This window comes from Neoarius graeffei, chromosome 17 (assembly GCF_027579695.1).
Source record: "Neoarius graeffei isolate fNeoGra1 chromosome 17, fNeoGra1.pri, whole genome shotgun sequence".
In the NCBI taxonomy this organism is placed as follows: domain Eukaryota; kingdom Metazoa; phylum Chordata; class Actinopteri; order Siluriformes; family Ariidae; genus Neoarius; species Neoarius graeffei.
The window spans coordinates 68,014,396-68,034,341 of NC_083585.1; the positions used below are offsets into that span (position 1 = coordinate 68,014,396).

General features: G+C 39.9%; 1 protein-coding gene and 1 pseudogene across 1 annotated transcript in view; one reads left to right on the top strand and one right to left on the bottom strand.

Annotated features, from left to right (window-relative positions):
• LOC132864475 (NLR family CARD domain-containing protein 3-like) overlaps nt 1-19,946 on the bottom strand; it is a 1,256,659-nt gene that overhangs the window by 331,421 nt on the left and 905,292 nt on the right. The gene's annotated exons all lie outside the window — the stretch shown is intronic.
• LOC132864532 (cytochrome P450 7A1-like) overlaps nt 1-19,946 on the top strand; it is a 33,286-nt pseudogene that overhangs the window by 12,082 nt on the left and 1,258 nt on the right.

Below are 19,946 nucleotides of genomic sequence, written 5' to 3' on the forward strand. Positions count from 1 at the left end.
AGCAGTGAACAGGAAACTAAACAAAGTCAATATTTGGTGTGACAAATACAGTCCTGTCTTCACTTTTTAAAACTGCATCCGTCGTCTCATGCACACTTTCTGCAGCTTTCCATTACTACTTTCCATTACTGGACACATGCGTGTTAAGAGACTATTGGGAGATGTTGTTCATGTCTAATACACTCCCCAGGCACTTTAATAGGAACGTGTTCCTGATTCTAAGATCCCGGTTCTTGGCTGCAGGAGTGGAACCCAATGCGTTCTTCTGCTGTTCCTTTTTCTGCGGCTGAGATGCTTTTCTGCTCACCACAGTTGTAAAGAGTGATTATATGAGTTACTATATCCTTCCTGGCAAAAAAAAAACAAATTACTCAAACCAATCTGTCCATTTTCCTCTGACCTCTCATCAACAAGGCGTTTGTTTCCACCCACAGAACTGTCGCTCACTCACTCACTCCATCTTTTTTGTTTTCTGCACCATTCTGTGTAAACTCCAGATACTGTTGTGTGTGAAAACCCCAGGAAATCAGCAGTTTCTGAAATACTCAAACCAGTCCATCTGGATCAAACCAACACCCATACCACAGTGAAAGAAAGTCAAACTTCACTGTGAGATCACAATTTTTCCTGTGCTGATGCTTGAACATTGTGAACATGAACTGAAGCTCTTGATTTGTATCTGTATGATTTTGTCAAGGGATTGGCTGGTTAGAGAACTGCACCACCCAGCAGGTGGATGTAGGGGTGTTCCTAATAAAGTAGCCGGCGAGTATAATCTTGCATTTTGAATTTAAGCGGGTGATCTTCAATTAGATTGGGACTGAAATGTGCTTGAGTTCCTGGTGTGAAATTGAAAAACCTGTACAATGGCATCATGGAAAGAGTGTAGTCCTGTACGTGATACTGTAATGGTGATGCAATATTTCAGAATGACTTCATTATTTCTGTTGTAGGTAAGGAAACATATTTAGTTAAATGCAATCCATTTCACCAATCATTTACCGATTTGGCCACTAAAAGCTGAGTTATTAGCTCATTTCAGTTTGTTGTATGTGTTTCAGACAGCCAGGTGAACCTCCAGTAGAAAATGGCTGGATCCCCTACATGGGTTGTGCGCTTCAGTTTGGCGCCAACCCACTGGAATTCCTCCGTGGCAGACAGAAGAAATATGGTCACATTTTCACATGTAAGACCACCGGCCAGTATGTTCACTTCCTCTGTGACCCATTCTCTTACCACATTGTTATCCGTCAAGGGAGGCATCTAGACTGGAAAAAAATTTCACTTTGCAGCATCTGTCAAGGTAAAAAAAAAAAGTCCCATGCGAAGGAAGACTAACTGAGTGGCACAAGTACAGAATGGTCATGTTCAGTCATAACAAAATAATGTTTAATAAATCAGGTTTCATGGCATCATTTGCCTTAGACATACATGACATTCTACTTGCCAAATGTAGACAAGAATATAGGACCAGTCTTGGGCAAACATCTGCATCTGATCTGACGATCTGTTCCTGCAGGCATTTGGTCATGAAAGTATGGACCCGAGTCATGGCTACACGACCGAGAACCTTCACCAGACCTTTCTGAAGACGTTGCAAGGCGATGCACTTCCTTCTCTCATTGAAACCATGATGGAGAACCTGCAAAGTGTCATGCTGCAGTCCAACATGCTTAAATCCAGCAGCTCTGAATGGGAAGTGGATGGAATCTTCGCTTTCTGCTACAAAGTGATGTTCGAGTCTGGCTACCTCACGCTGTTCGGAAAGGAGCTGAATGGAGACAAGACTGCTGCACGTCAACAAGCCCAGAAAGCCCTCGTCCTCAGTGCTCTTGAGAACTTCAAGGAGTTCGACGAGATTTTCCCTGCGCTCGTCGCAGGCCTCCCCATCCACGTATTCAAGAGTGGCCACAGTGCACGAGAGAACCTTGCCAAAACCATGCTGCATGAGAACCTCAGCAAGCGCACAAAGTTTTCTGACCTCATATTGCTGCGAATGCAGCTCAATGACTCATTATCAACCTTCAACGAGCTGAGCAAAGCCAGGACTCACGTTGCTATCCTGTGGGCCTCACAAGCCAACACCTTACCAGCAACTTTCTGGAGTCTCTTTTACCTGATCAGGTAACATTCCTGCATGAGCTTATTTCCTCCAAGCACAGCAGACACTACTGATAGCAGTCAGGGTTATTTGAAGTCATGGAAACAACACTTTATGGCTCTTGGTAGTGATCTTTACTGTAGTTGTGAAGGTCTACAGAGGAAGGTCTCATTCAGGTTTTATCAAACGGAATCCTTGAGATCGTCAGTTATACCTTTCCGCTATCTCTAAGCAGAGTAGATACTGCTAACAGTGGTCAAGGTTAATTGATGGAACTTGGCAAAGGTCTCGACTGTACCTGGTTATTCAGTGAAGGTCTCATCTATGGCATTAATCATTTAGTGGTATCCCAAATAGAACAAATACATCATCACTCGTATGGTTGCATGTTACGATGTTGATATGAAACTTGTTTTCTGCTTGCAGCTGTCACGTTCATAGACTCAGTCCTTCTTGATAATATGACTTTCCTGGTGTAGTGGGTATCATTGTCACCTCACAGCAAAAAGGTTCCGGGTTCAAACCTCACAGCTGATGGGGCCTTTCTGTGTGGAGTTTTCATGTTCTCCCAGTGTTTGCATGGGTTTCCTCTGGGTGCTCTGGTTTCCCCCACAGTCCAAAGACATGCAGGTTAGGTAAAACACCCAGCCATTGGTGTTGCACAAGCAAGTGCATACTTAATGCTGGTCCCAAGCTGTTAGGTTTATATAAGTATTCTTCTTGACCCAGAAGGCAGTAATTTATTAAAATGGTGACAAAATTAAGGATTAAGTTAAGGTTCAGTTAAAAATGACCTTCTGTCTCGGCTGGACATTGTTTGGGAACATTTTGTTTATTTTTTTGATATGAATGTGTATTCATTCAGAGAGGTGTCCGAAAGATTCACCAAGGTCTGTTTTGGTGTCAGATCGACCCACACACACTCTGAAATGGTAGAATTAAGGTTCATGTTTATGTTAATTCATGTTTAGTTGAAACTTAGGTTTATAGCTTCTTAAAAGCTTGAAATATACTATGGTAGTGATTTGGATCCCGTAATTAATGAATGCATTCCGTGATTAATGTTAGTTTTATAGTTTTAGATTAGTTTCATAATGACATTATAATTATAGTTAAGATCTTATGATTCTAAGGGTTTTTAGTTTAAAAGCATTAACCTAATTTAGTTATGAGTTTAATCCTGTTAGTTGTTTAATTGTTCTCTCTCTTTCAGACATATTCTCATTGTTCTTATGTTTAAGTTGTTCTTATTTTTTATGTTTATTTTCTTATAACATTCTTTGTTTTAGCATTACTAAAGACATTGTTATTTGTTATTTTGCTTATGTTGATGGAATCAAGATGTAATTTACTGACTTAACACACATTCATGTGTTAAGAAATTATGTTAAGTATTAAGATCCTTTCTGTGCAAACTAATGTCTTTGACCTTTTCCGAATAGACTCCGTAGACTAGACATTATCTGTGTTTAGACATTCCATGCTCTATGTAATGAATATTAACCATAATATTGACCATAAGCCGAAACTCTGATATCTATCTGTACCTTACTATCATCAGAAATATGTTATTATATTATGATTGATTCAAGATCATTACACACTTCTACATCGACGCACACCCATTACACACACACACATGAAGACAAAACATAAACACAGAGATACTATAAGATGTTTCCAAGAATGTTTTCATTTCGACGAAGTGACTGTGCGAATAAACTGGCATGTGAACTCTCTGGTGTTCCCCTGTCTGTTTCTATCAACCTGTTTCATTCGTCCTCGGATCCGAGGGGGGCCCACGAAGGAATCGGGGTCTCTGACTGGGGTGAACCCCAACAATTTGGTGTCAGAAGTGGGATACTGCCAACCAGGTGATTAAATTATTTTAATTTTAATTTATAATTTGATTGGTTAGACTTCCGCCTGGTTGGTAGTAATTTAAAAAAGAAAAGAGACCCAGTTGTTTATAATTCTGGTTATGTTCTTGGTAAACCTCGTGTAGAGGCACGGGACGTTTGGGGAACCTCATAGATTCTTGTTTACGGGACGTTACGGGGCTTGGAAGAGCCACGGGAAGATTGGTAAACCTCGTAATTTGTTTACGGGAAGGTGACCCTCGTGAAGTGAAGGAGCTGTCACGGGAAGAGCGCGCTTTTAATCTTTGATTCCTTCGTGCAGCCACCATGGGGGGAAAAATTGTATTATATTAATTGTATTATTGTATTAAGGTACCCAGACCCCGAGAAAAAACCCACGGGATTGGATGTGGTTTAGCATTCTACACAGATTCTAGACAATTTGGCCGGCTCAGTTTTGATTTATCCTCATCCAGGTATTTGCAATCTCTGGGAGCTGTGTAATGTATCTTTAATTGTTTTAGCATTTACATAAGGCATTACTGGATATGCACAAAATAATGAAACAACAAATCAGTACTCTGGACATGAACAGTCAGAACTGTGTTCCTGGTGTGCATAAATGTCAAACCTTTGGTCAATCAAACCGGTATAACCCAGGGCCGTCGACAGGGGGGGACAACCGGGTATTTTGTCCCGGGCCCAGGCATGAGGGGCGGCCCAGAACTGGTCCCTCATGAAGATGCCATTAATCATTCTGTTTCATTTCAAAATGTGTTGATTTGGGGGAGAAAAATGTGCTATATTTGCATTCAATGAATGATTTCTGGTTCTTTTGCCTTTATTGTCTTCGAAAATAGATTCAAGAACCCACCTACCACCCCTAATGCAGAAATGGTTTGGTCTTTGATTAAGCCGCCAAATAACACGGCACTATTCCATCATAACGCTTCGACAATAAGCGTGCGAGTCCGTTTGCCAACATGCACAAGTCAGGAGCAAAGAAAAGAAAAGAGAAAAAGAGATGAAGAAGCCAAGAGCCTCAGGGGCTCACTGCATAGATATTTTAGAAAAGATTCAGATGATGCAGCAGGTGGTGAAGGCAGTGGGGCAGCTGAGCCAGGTAAGACACAGATAACTTTTTTCCAGCCCCGTAATGTAACCCCAGCACGCGCGACGCGCCATTCATAATTATAAAGTAGGGGATAGCAGGGTACACTGAGTGAACACTGAAATGCACAGGGCATTGAATTATTTCATAAACATATCGGTTTAATAACACTGTGTTGCATATATCTCAATGAAGCAAAGAATAGCACATTGGCCCGCAATCATATCCAAATGTTTTAGGCACGCTTGCTGAGCTGCGCTGAGCTGGACTCCGGTTAGCTGAAAGCCCGTGGAACGCTGCCTCTTGTTAATTAAACCTTATTTTGTTGGAAATCATCCCGTGTAGATACGATGGCATGTGAAATTGCCAGCTAGATAGAGTTTAATGTAACGAATGGGCTATAAATGGGGTGTTTTGAGGTTAGTCTGTTGCAAAACATTAAACTTTCGCTTAGACTGGATACTCTTCAAACAATTCCCTTGCTCAAGTGAAAAATGATAGGCCTGTATGAAAAGCGCAATTAATGAAAGTAGCCTAATAAGCCCTAAATGAATAAAACAACCTCTGTTTTATTGTTGTTGCTTACACGTTAAGATTTTGAAATCTTCTCGGTCCAGTTCTATATCCAGGGAACGTTGTAATCCTTTTGGTTTATCCGTAATAAACGTGTCAGCCCCCAGGTCAGATAGGCTAATGTTACGTGGTTGGGAGGGTGACAATTTTTTTTGTAACATTTTAAATCGAGTACGGAAAGGACGTTTATGAGAAACAAGACAAAAAAATACACTGAAAAACTCACTGTACACATCACTAGTGGTGATGCTTCTATGTTCAGATTTTGGGAAAGCCATAACTCCGTTCTCATTGAGGCCCAGTTCCATCCCGTAAACAATCATTTTGGTTTATCAACTACCTGCGCTCAAACATGTCACAGGAGAGGCTCAATGGGCTGGCTATGCTCTCTATAGAGCGCGAACTTGCAAAGAAGCTGGACTTCAATGACCTTATTGACGACTTTGCCACAGCAAAAGTCCGGCGCATTGCATTTCGCACCTGAATAGTTGCAGACTAAGGAAATGTTCAAACTGTAAATATGTTGAAATGTTGAAATAAAATGGTTGACTGTTATAATGGGCTTGGAATACCTGTTATTTAAGGGTTGGAGTGAATGGAGACTGTGAAAAGAGGGGTTGGGTGTGGGTGGTTGCTGTGTGGCGATGTGCGTGCACGCGTATGTGTGTGTGTGGCGGGGGGGGGGCACTCAGATTATTTGGGGGGGGGCCCACTCAGATTATTTTGTCCCGGGCCCAGCCAAAGCTGTCAACGGCCCTGGTATAACCAACTTCCAAAATCCTTATTTCCCTTATAAAATCCTTATAAGATGCAAATTAAAATGATTTACCTAAAATTTGAATGATAATTAACAATGATATATCCCAGGTACTTTTTATTCAATAAACTTTAAGAATGAATACAAAGCTTCAATGTTTGACAAAAAAAAAACACAAAGTGTAAATGTTATGTGCTCTTTTATCATCGTGGGAATTGATTATAGCTCTAAATAAATATTGAAGTGTTTTTTGTTAAAAAGAATCCGTATAACTTTATTTGTACGCCCGTATACTATGTTTATTGAATCAAATCCGTATAAAATACGGACATTCTGTATATTGTGCATTTTAATCTCAACGAAAGCTTCACTGAATCGATTCTTTAGAACAAACTCGTATGCGTGTGAATCAATTTACTTGATTCACTCTTGATTCTTGACTCAGAAACTACGGAAACCTTATTTGTATTCCTGTTTTCAAATTGTAAACAATAATCACACTTTCATGCTGCATGAAATTAAAGTATGAACTTTCCTCAACCCATTACGTGTGCATGAACTCAACAAATGCGGTCCATGCGTCTGTATCGATTCGCTCGATCGAGTCATTTATGTTTCGTCCCAAAGAAGATCCGAATCGTCTGTGAATCTCATCACTGTTAGAAATCCGAGATCCTCTTCCCTTAACATCATCAGAGGAAAAATCTGCTTCTTAATCAATTAGTTTCAGCGTTTGGTGAGTAGATCATCTGCATTTTATTTTATATTCATTGTGTGTTGATAGTCCGAAACTTGTAACTGGAAAGTTATCAGGAAAGTCCCGAGTGGTCCGCGAGGTGATCTCTGAACAGGTCCGCGAGCACTCTACAAGACTATTAATGTGTTTTAATAATTAATAGTGCAGCTATTAATGCAGTTTCATGTCTAGATCTTATAAATGATGAATACGAAGTATGTGACGGCAAAATAACATGAGAACTCCAGTTCCCATGATGCTTGTGAACTGGGCATGCGCACTGGATAAAAGAAAAAGCAGCTCTTTAGGGCAAAACTCTCGTCTCATCAGATTTGGGCAGTAATTCTATGCATTCAGACCTTAAATAATGAAATAACTGTACAACACAAAAACCATTTTTAAAACATTCACTTAAATTAGACAGACATGGTAAAAACAGAAGAAATATATTTAACCTCCTAGGGCCTAGCGGTCACATACGTGGACAGCACTTTTTAGAAATTCAGAACAAGAATCCACATATGTGGACATACGTTTTCTCAAAAAGTACATCTTATCAAAGATGATGCTTAGTTTTTATTCTAATCAGGTTCTAATAAGCCCAAATAGCAAAAAGAAATAAAAAAATGCATGTAAAAAAAAACAGCTTGGGTCTTAGGAGGTTAAGGCTTCGAGTTTGATTAATTCAGCCAAATCAAATATCACTTTCAGATTTGAAGATATTTATCAGGAATCATTTTTAAAATATTGAGTATTACACCACTTCCTGTTTAAAGGCATAATAAAAGGCATCAAATATATTTACCCTACGTGTGAATGGAAATGCCGAAAAGTTTAATGTTTAACCTAATGTTTAATGTTGATCTAAAACATTTTAAAACTGATCATGTGGTGGTATTTTTATTAATCATATGTAATTCTAACCTTTAAATATCCTATAGACTCCTGTTTCTGATGCGTTTTAGCGAAATGTGTCTTGTCTGGGAAGCATGAAATTAGTTCAACAGCGAGCTAACCCGCTCTTTACTTCATTTTTGACATTTTTTGAATAATTGTCGTCCTATTATAAATAATATTTTGAATAATTGTTCCATCTCTATAAGACTCCCAGACTGTTACAGATAGCTATAATATAAATAACTCATGCAAGAACAGCAGGCAAGGACAGCCACAGAAATCTGCAATGGGCAGAGAAAATCATTATTTTTGGCACTTTCTCACAATAATCAATTTAATAAGGAATCTCTTTATATTATTAGGTAAATTCCCTATACATAAAGTCAAAATGTCCAAGACAGACAACCAATTCTCATTAATACTGTTAATTGAATTAAAAATGTATTTTGAGTCTCTGTCACATATTGAATCCAACGAGTGCTTATCAGCTATTCAATTTCATTCAAAATTACATTCAGTGAAATTGTGTGTCATTTCAATTTGCCCTGTTTTTTATCTCCTTATCTTTCTTTAAACTTATTGCTACTTATGAGGCTAAGCTTAACCATGTTCCTCCTAATTTCGAACTATTGATATGAAATGCTCTGATTAACTGTTTGCTGAAGTTTTAAACCTCCATACTTTTGCCTTTAAAAACCACAGAGGATATGGAATGGATAGGCTTTTAATGTATTTAGTTAACCATAATTTTTTTCAGCAAGAAACAGAGTTAACAGAGTTAAGTTGTTTATGTTAAGCAGTACCTCTCTCTCTGGATCCATGTCATCCTACAGTCTCTTCTCGAGCAAGGCGTGGCGAGACACTTTACACAAGATTTACCTAAGATTAATGAATTGATTGTTTCTTCTGTAATATCACAGGTTCCTGCCATTAATGATCTCTGTTCTGCCTTTTTTTTCACGCACATGAGAAGATAGCGTTTGAACTCGAGGTTTCATTTGACTCTCCTGCTGTTTTTTTTTCAGCTGTAATTCATAACGCGCTCTGTGACCTTCTCCCTCCCTCAGGACTCAGTGGTCTGTGTTCTGGTGTCTGCTGAGTCACCAGAAATCTGCCAAGACACTGACACTTGCGCCGCTCCAACATCTGGCGCATAAGGGCTTTAAGGTTTCCAGAACCAAGCTGCAATATTGCATGGACACTTAAGTATTTGAACTTTTGAAGTTTTGAACTTTCTCAAGGCTGTCATTCTAGACACAAAACGCCCTGCTGGGTCAGAAAATGGATCCCTGACTGCTCTTTATATGACAAGCTTCTCCGTTCCGCAATCTCTCATCACGATCCACTGCAACATCCTTTGACCTGGACTGACGCTATGGTGGTCGCTTATCACTCCCTCAAAAGCACCCTTTGTTCCGCCCCTGGGTCACCTGCTCACTTCAAGCCCTTCCACCTCTGTGCCTGTGAACACCGGGGCACGGCCTCTGGGGAACATGAGGGGGGGGGAATGCATCATTGTGCGTTTTTATCCAAAACATTAGACATTGTTGCTCAAGGCTTACTTGCATGTCTGGGGGCTGTCTCCGCATGTGCTTTGATGGTTGCAAAATTGACAGACCCATTAAATTAATTAATCAGTAATTTAATAGATAATTAAATTAACATATGACTGTTTATTCTCTGTTCTACTAACAATCTCTAAATTCGTGTCACATCCTCTTTTGATAATGTAGGTCGCGCTCTCGCACGCCTCCTTAATTCTCGGGATGATATTTGGGATGACATTGATATTGTCTGTCTGAAAATCGTACATACTACTAGTATCAGGTCTGATCTCTCCTCCAGCCCTCTACGGATGGGGGAAGTACTCTTTGTTGATGTTTAATAATTTATGATATTTATCATACCTCTGTGGTTATTCTGTGTGTTCAATCAATATCAGCCTGATATTCTGCATGAGACATACGCTCTTCCTTTCTCATTTGATTGTTGTCATCTTGATTATGGACAAATTCTCTAAATGGGTAGAAGTTTTTCCCTGTTCTCGAGAGAACACGAAGGTAGTTACTCGTTTTGATACCTAGTTATAATAATAATAATGATACATTTTATTTATAAGTGCCTTTCAAGGTACCTAAGAACACTGGACAGTAAAAAAGCAAAACAAACAATAAAAGCAGAACAATAAAATAACAACAATAAAATAATAAGAAATCAATAATAATTATTATTATAGTTATGGGGTTTAAAATGCCATAGACTCAGACAAGGGTACCCCTTTCACCTCAAAAGTCACACAAAACCTTCGTAAGTATCTCTAAGCTAAACTGGTGTTTTCACATTCCTCAATCCTCTGGTATCGTAGAACGTACCAATCGAACATTGAAAGACAAATTAATTAAGGTCATGCAGGACACAGGTTTGGTTCTGTAATCCATAATTCATTCTGGCTGAAATTCGTGTGACACCAAGAAATTATTCTCCCCTGGAAGAAGGGAACTCCGGCTCCGGGTACCTCTGATTTGAAAATGCATATGGATGAGTATTCTGCAGCCCTTATAGATAAGTTGCATAAAATTTGTACCAAGGTCAATAATACAACATTATCTCCACCACACACCCCTTTCACGTGGGAGACAGGTGCTGGTGTGATGACTTTTTAAAGTAATGATTTGGACAATTGGGAAAACGATATAATGGGCCTGCAGACATAGTCGCCATTACTTTTGCTGCTGTTTTAACTGATCTTTTTCCACAGTGGATCCATGCCACTCGATTGAAGAAGGCTCCATAACAAAGTTGTGTTACAATAACAAGTTTGCTGCTATTAACGCTTTTTGTGTCCCTATCTAGTCTCCCTCTGGCCAGTTTTCTCTCTCTCTCTCTCTATTTCTGAGCTCTACACAGATTCGACTGAGAATCCTCAAGACGTTGTGAACAAAGAGGGGAAGAGATCTTGCGCCCCATTTGGAACCAATCATCCTCACTACAACCATGACAGTCCTCATCACGGGTTTCGTGACTTCATTGTTGCTCGGGGCAGGGCTACCCGCCCGAGCCTTCGTGACTGCTTCATCTTCGCTCGGGGCAGGGTTACCCGCCCGAGCCTTCTGGACCACTTCATTGCTCGGAGCAGGGTTACCCGCTCGAGCTGGACTTCGAGACAACATCTTCTGGACTAACTTCGCTAACTGGACTGCACAAGCGCACACCACACGAATGTGTTATGTCTTTCATCTGATGCCGTTTTCTACTATTATTACACATCTCCATGCTCTGAAACTCTGTATTCTTACAGGACTCTGTTCTCACTATAGGTCGATATGCCTTCTAATTTCATTTTTCCCCTCACTGTTTTAGAACAAATTACTCTGAAGGAAGTAGTGTGTATCTGGGAATTAAGAGGTTTTGAGTTTCTCTAAGCTCCGGTGAGGTGGGACGAGGGCTGATTGGGCATGCCCACCCTCTGAGCACCAATATACGTCAAGAAGGGCAAAGATTAACTCAAGATTAATTCTCGATGTAATCACATATATGATCATGAGGTGATAATGATCAAATATGATCCTAGGATTTGATAATAGTGATACTAGTGATCTTTGTTGGTGGTTTTTGTTCTAAACCCTCAGACGGTTCTTGTTTTATAATTTATAATATTATCAAAGGGGGGGATTGTTAGGTTTATATAAGTATTCTTCTTGACCCAGAAGGCAGTAATTTATTAAAATGGTGACAAAATTAAGGATTAACTTAAGGTTCAGTTAAAAACGACCTTATGTCTCGGCTGGACATTGTTTGGGAACATTTTGTTTATTTTTTGATATGAATGTGTATTCATTCAGAGAGGTGTCTGAAAGATTCACCAAGGTCTGTTTTGGTGTCAGATCGACCCACACACACTCTGAAATGGTAGAATTAAGGTTCATGTTTATGTTAATTCATGTTTAGTTGAAACTTAGGTTTATAGCTTCTTAAAAGCTTGAAATATACTATGGTAGTGATTTGGATCCCATAATTAATGAATGCATTCCGTGATTAATGTTAGTTTTATAGTTTTAGATTAGTTTCATAATCACATTATAATTATAGTTAAGATCTTATGATTCTAAGGGTTTTTAGTTTAAAAGCATTAACCTAATTTAGTTATGAGTTTAATCCGGTTAGTTGTTTAATTGTTCTCTCTCTTTCAGACATATTCTCATTGTTCTTATGTTTAAGTTGTTCTTATTTTTTATGTATATTTTCTTATAACATTCTTTGTTTTAGCATTATTAAAGACATATTGTTATTTGTTATTTTGCTTATGTTGATGAAATCAAGATGTAATTTACTGACTTAACACACATTCATGTGTTAAGAAATTAAGTATTAAGATCCTTTCTGTGCAAACTAATGTCTTTGACCTTTTCCGAATAGACTCTGTAGACTAGACATTATCTGTGTTTAGACATTCCATGCTCTATGTAATGAATATTAACCATAATATTGACCATAAGCCGAAACTCTGATATCTATCTGTACCTTACTATCATCAGAAATATGTTATTATATTATGATTGATTCAAGATCATTACACACTTCTACATAGACGCACACCCATTACACACACACACACATGAAGACAAAACATAAACACAGAGATACTATAAGATGTTTCCAAGAATGTTTTCATTTCGACGAAGTGACTGTGCGAATAAACTGGCATGTGAACTCTCTGGTGTTCCCCTGTCTGTTTCTATCGACCTGTTTCATTCGTCCTCGGATCCGAGGGGGGCCCACGAAGGAATCGGGGTCTCTGACTGGGGTGAACCCCAACACAAGCCCAGATAGACTGGGGAGGGTGGCGTCAGGAAGTGCATCTGGTGTAAAACCTACACCAAATCAAATATGTGGAACAGATCCACTGTGGCAGAAGAAGAAGAATCATATGACTTTCCTGTTTAGAGGCACCCTTAATAGTTCTACACTAGTAGTTATTGCCTGTGAACCTGAGTTCCTCTGAATGGTGCTCTTCACAAGGGCTAAATTGCTTCCCGTATCTTCTCAGTAATGTAGAAGAAAGAAGAAACCTTTATTTGTCACATGCACACTTCAAGCACAGTGAAATTCATCCTCTGCATTTTACCCATCTGAAGCAGTGAATACACACACCCAGAGCAGTGGGCAGCCATACCAGAGCACCCGGGGAGCAGTCAGGGGTTCGGTACTTTGCTCAAGGGCACCTCAGCCCAAGGCCACCCCACGTCAACCTAACGTACTGTAAACTTGGTCCTAGCAGAAGTCTTCAGTGAAGAGCACCGATTGCGAGGTCCTGTACAATCAAAACTCTCAGGCAAGTGGGGGAGGGGATTCCGCACCGAGGCTGCATGCAGTGTGTTAGCGTGAGCATGTAGCCTATAGGAAATGAATAGTGTGTTAGATTAACACTAATCCCATGTTTTGGAAAATCAAAAATGTTGTCTTGGGCCCCTCTGGGGTGTCACCAATCCATGAGCGAAGTATGGAGTGTGTCCGGCTGTGTTGATTTGCATAGGTGAACAGAGAGACAGACAGCCCTTCTTTAGTAGTATAGATAGAATCCAACAATTCAAGGTGTCCCTTAGCATATGGACGATTTTTTTTTTTAATATTCTGGTCAGAGTAAAGAAAGGAACTCTTGTTGCATGATGTTGAAGATGTTCCTTCACTCTTTCATCTGAGAAACTTGATCAGTACAGCACGCCTTGACCTACAGCTAAACACTTGGTGTCGATTCTGTTCAATTTCTTTACCAACTCTAAAACTGTCTATTTTTTTTAAAGATGTCCAGCAGCAATGAAGGCAGCTACTGAGGAAGTGAAGCACGTGTTTGAGAGTTCAAACCAGAAAGTCGATGCTAAAGATCCTCAACTCATCCTAACCAGGGAACAGTTGGATAACATGCCAGTTCTCGGTACCATCCTTAATTAATTTTTTAAAAAAATTCTACATCATATTGTGTAGACAAGTGTGTAATAATCTCCTTATGTTCTCTTCAACCACAGACAGTGTAATAAAGGAAGCGATGAGGCTGTCCAGTGCCTCTCTGAACGTAAGGGTGGCTAAAGGAGATTTCTTGCTCCAGCTGGACAACAACGAATCATACCAGATCTGTATCCACAGATGCTCCATTTCGATCCTGAGATCTACGAAGATCCTCTGGTGGGTGCAGAGTGACCTGGTATTGCACTTTGCAAATTTACGAGTGGCAGCATGGTAGTGTAGTGGTTAGCACTGTCGCCTCACAGCAAGAAGGTTCTGGATTCAAGCCCAGTGGCCGACAGGGGCCTTTCTGTGTGGAGTCTGCATGTTCTCCACGTGTCTGTGTGGGTTTCCTCTGGGTGCTCTGGTTTCCCCCAAAGACATGCAGGTTAGGTTACAGTGGTGCTTGAAAGTTTGTGAACCCTTTAGAATGTTCTATGTTTCTGCATAAATATGACCTAAAACATCATCAGATTTTCAGACAAGTCCTAAAAGTAGATAAAGAGAACCCAGTTAAACAAATGAGACAAAAATATTATACTTGGTCATTTATTTATTGAGGAAAATGATCCAATATTACATATCTGTGAGTGGCAAAAGTATGTGACCCTTTGCTTTCAGTATCTGGTGTGACCCCCTTGTGGTGCAGCAATAATTGCAACTAAACGTTTCCGGTAACTGTTGATCAGTCCTGCACACCGGCTTGGAGGAATTTTAGCCCATTCCTCCGTACAGAACAGCTTCAACTCTGGGATGTTGGTGGGTTTCCTCACATGAACTGCTCGCTTCAGGTCCTTCCACAACATTCCGATTGGATTAAGGTCAGGACTTTGACTTGGCCATTGCAAAACATTAACTTTATTCTTCTTTAATCATTCTTTGGTAGAATGACTTGTGTACTTAGGGTCGTTGTCTTGCTGCATGACCCACCTTCTCTCGAGATTCAGTTCCTGGACAGATGTCCTGACATTTTCCTTTAGAATTCGCTGGTATAATTCAGAATTCATTGTTCCATCAATGATGGCAAGCCATCCTGGCCCAGATGCAGCAAAACAGGCCCAAACCATGATACTACCACCACCATATTTCACAGATGGGATAAGGTTCTTATGCTGGAATGCAGTGTTTTCCTTTCTCCAAACATAACACTTCTCATTTAAACCAAAAAGTTCTATTTTGGTCTCATCCGTCCACAAAACATTTTTCCAATAGCCTTCTGGCTTGTCCACATGATCTTTAGCAAACTGCAGATGAGCACCAATGTTCTTTTTGGAGAGCAGTGGCTTTCTCCTTGCAATCCTGCCATGCACACCATTGTTGTTCAGTGTTCTCCTGATGGTGGACTCATGAACCTTCACATTAGCCAATGTGAGAGAGGCCTTCAGTTGCTTAGAAGTTACCCTGGGGTCCTTTGTGACCTTGACGACTATTACACACCTTGCTCTTGGAGTGATCTTTGTTGGTCGACCACTCCTGGGGAGGGTAACAATGGTCTTGAATTTCCTGCATTTGTACACAATCTGTCTGACTGTGGATTGGTGGAGTCCAAACTCTTTAGAGATGGTTTTGTAACCTTTTCCAGCCTGATGAGCATCAACAACACTTTTTCTGAGGTCCTCAGAAATCTCCTTTGTTCATGCCATGATACACTTCCACAAACATGTGTTGTGAAGTTCAGACTTTGATAGATCCCTGTTCTTTAAATAAAACAGGGTGCCCACTCACACCTGATTGTCATCCCATTGATTGAAAACACCTGACTCTAATTTCACCTTCAAATTAACTGCTAATCCTTGAGGTTCACATACTTTTGCCACTCACAGATATGTAATATTGGATCATTTTCCTCAATAAATAAATGACCAAGTATAATATTTTTGTCTCATTTGTTTAACTGGGTTCTCTTTATCTACTTTTAGGACTTGTGTGAAAATCTGATGACGTTTTAGGTCATATTTATGCAGAAATATAGAAAATTCTAAAGGGTTCACAAACTTTCAAGCACCACTGTAATTGGTGGCTCTAAATTGACCGTAGGTGTGAATGCGAATGTGAATGGTTGTTTGCCTCTATGTGTCAGCCCTATGATGATCTGGTGACTTGTCCAAGGTGTACCCCGCCTCTCGCCCATAGTCAGCTGGGATAGGCTCCAGTTCACCCATGACCCTGTACAGGATAAGCGATTATGGATAATGGATGGATGCAAATTTATAAGTGCTTTATTATGCCAGTCCTGACAGTAACACGTTTGTTAATAATAAACTTTATTAACAGACTCAAGGTTCAAAATTGTACATACAAGAAACAAACACATTATAATATATTCATATACACACACACACACACACACATATATACATACACACTTTAAAAAATAAATCAGATTAAAGATACATACTATTGGCTCTTCCAATATTTCCAAATGTCAGAACAGTATTGGGTATCACTTTCCTTAATACTAGTCAAACACATTATGATGGCATTTCTTGATACTGTTAACCTATACATAAATTTATACATGAGGTTTCTCATTAGAGCCTGGAACATGGGTACATTTGCAGTTACAAACAGAGCACTTGCACTTTCCCACCTAGGCGTCTTAAGCAAGATTCTAAGTTCATCATTATATGCCACCCTGATTTTATTCATCTTTGCTTTGCTATACTGTAGCTACACCAAAGGTGAGCTGTATACAGTGGAGTACAGTATGTTCTAAAGAGAGATATTTTGACATCATTGGTACACATATAAAATGTACGTGCCAGCATATTTGCTTGAGCATACAGTTTGCAACATTGACGCTGAATGTCATCATCATCACATGAATCATTTCTAAGAATATGACCCAAGTATTTTACTTTAGTTACAATTGTCAGCTCAGTGTCATGTAAATAAAAAGAAGGAAAGTATAGTTTTTGATCCTCCTTAGTCCTGGCAATCATGACAACACTTTTTTGAGTTATATTTGATGTCAAACTCCATCCCATACTCTGAACAGGCTCTAAGCAATTGCTGGAGACCAGCACTATAGGGTGATAGGACAACTAAGTCATCAGCATACAATAGATGATTAACAAGCTTATCCCCAACCATACATCCAGTCTTATAATCTTTTAGTTTCCTGGACAGGTCATCCATATATAGATTAAAAAGAACAGGAGAAAGAATTCCACCTTGCCTGACACCATTGGTAACAAGGAAAGGACTAGAACATGCATCGCCCCATCTGACCTGCATGGTTTGATGGGAATACCAGTAATGCAGAACACGTATCAAGTATAAAGGAACCCCTCGTTCAAATAGTTTTAGAAACAGCTTTCCATGGTTGACACGGTCGAACGCCTTAGACGCATCTAAAAAACACATAAATATTGTAGAGTTATTCTTCTTATACTTTGATATAAGCTCTTTTAATGCATAGATACACAAATCTGTTCCATGTTTATGTTTAAAACCAAATTGATTGTCAGTTGTTACCACATGTACTTGGAGCCTCTCCAAAAGGATCCGCTCTAACACCTTGGATATTATACTATCTAATGGAATGGGTCTATAGTTGTCTATACTAGATGCAAGTTTTATCTTTAATAACTGGTACCAATAGTACAGATAACAAGGAGTCAGGTAGTATGCCATGTGCTAACAGGCCAGAGAAACACAAAGCAAATAGCACTGAAAGTCTATAACTGGCATACTTCAGATGCTCAGCAGTGATTAGGTCAGGACCACTGGCTTTATTCACTGCCAGCTTCCCAATCGCATCACACACCTCATCTGGTCTAACAACCATACCATCATCATAAGCAACATCATCTACTTTAAAAGCAACACTCTCAACACAGTTAAAAATTTCCCCAAAATGCTTTGCCCACGGCTCAGCAATATTCTCATCCCCAGATACACTATTAACAGTAGATGGAAGAGGCATCTTGCTGTTGTTAATAACTTTAACTTCTTTCCAGAATTCCTGGACATCATTCTGCTGAAGTTTTCTAGCCATGGAGTTTGCCCTTATCATCTGCTCATTTCTTTTCACATAACATACAGCATATTTAAACCTGGCATTAGTGGCCTTCTTGTGCTGAAACTCTGGGCCTTGTCTGACTTTCCCAGCAGCTACCCAGTTTCGTAGAGCTTTTTTAGCCTCAGAATGGAGATCCAATACATATTCATTCCAACCAGGCCGGATCTTTTGTATTTTTCTTTTCTTGAATAAAACACTTACCTTCATTAATCAAACAATTTACTATATTTTCATACACATTAAATAAGTTACTCTGGTGTTCCTGATTTTTACAATTAATATCACAAAAGAATACCACATGGGGTATACAAACACTGCTAAGGCTTTTATCAGTTAATGCATTATATTTCCAAAGGTCATGTTCAGAGAGCTTAGCCCAATCTATTTTCCTACATGTATGTTGGCACCTATTATGGCTAGACAGTTCCGGTAGACAACTGAGGTTTCATAACATAGAGACAGGTATATGGTCTGACATAACCGTACCATACAGAATCTCAGCCTCAGATATACACTCATGGGCATCAGCTGTGCATATACAGTGGTCCAGCCAGGATGTTGTATGCCATGCTTCACTAACATATGTATAGCTATTCTCAGGCAGCAGCACTTTACTTGAAAGTACTAATTTACTATTTTGACAAAAGAGCTGTAGATGTTGACCAAATAGGGACTTATCATCCGAGATGTCAGCATTCAGATCACCCATAACAAATATGCATGTACATTCACTTTCTTTAATAAAAGAGCTAATGAATGCTAGTCTGTTGAGAAATTCATTCTCATTCTGGTTGCATTCATAGGGAGTGTAAACATTTAAAATAATAAACTCATTTGTACCATAGGCAACCTTGATCGCTATAGCCCAGTCAACATCTAAACGCATCACACTTATGAGTCATATTTCTTTTGCCAGAATATGGCCACACCGCCAGGTATTCTGCCCCGTATTATCCCCAAACTTAAATCAGTCGTAGACTCCCCTGCCCCATAGAAGTCATTATGCACAGAATTAAGTTTGTCGAGGTCTTGCTTGGGCAGTAAAGTCTCTTGTATGCATAGAATGTCCACACTGTCAAAGAGTTGGTCAATCACAATGCGTCGCGCTTTGTCACTATCACTCTGTCCTAAGCGCAGGCCACGCGCATTATATGACACAACTTTCATGATTACAGTCCAGCCTTGACTGCTGCAGATGCCCTGGCCTCAGACACGCTATTGCTCCTTGCCACCCCAAGAGTTTTTAAATCAACTGTCTTTCGTGCTTCATAGAAGCGACACACAAAGATTCCCTCAGGCCAGAGCTCCAGCTCATACAATTCATCAACCTTTTCGCATTCCGCAGTAATTTTGAAAGAGCTATATTGCTTTTGAACATTGTCAATCTTTTGGCAAGTCACATCACGATGTAGTTTGTCTTTCAGATAACAAGTCAATGTTTCCGAATCTACATCAGGAGAAAACCTTGAAGCGAAGACATTCACCAACTTGGTTTTTACGACCCGTATAGATCCACCTGCATTCGTTCCAACAATACCACTGTTCTTCTCCCTCCTAGTCCGAGCCAAGTTCAGACGTGGTTTGGGTTGAAGCTGGGTAGTCAGCCTAGCAGTCAGGGGTTGTCGTCTTCGGTCCATCTTGACTACACTGCTCCATGTCGGGGAGGCAGATAGTCTTGGAAGTTGGTCAGAGATTCCCTCCGCTGTGTCGGCAATAGGGTCCATGGTTTCAGACGTCTGCCTCGCGCTGTCCACACCTGGGCTTGCAGCCTCCTCACTGACTGTTGACAAAGGCACACTTTTCGCGAAGGCTTCACATCTCTCAACAGCACACAACCACTGATTTAGCCCTAATGATATCGAGCGGAGATCAACGCAAAGTCCTGTTT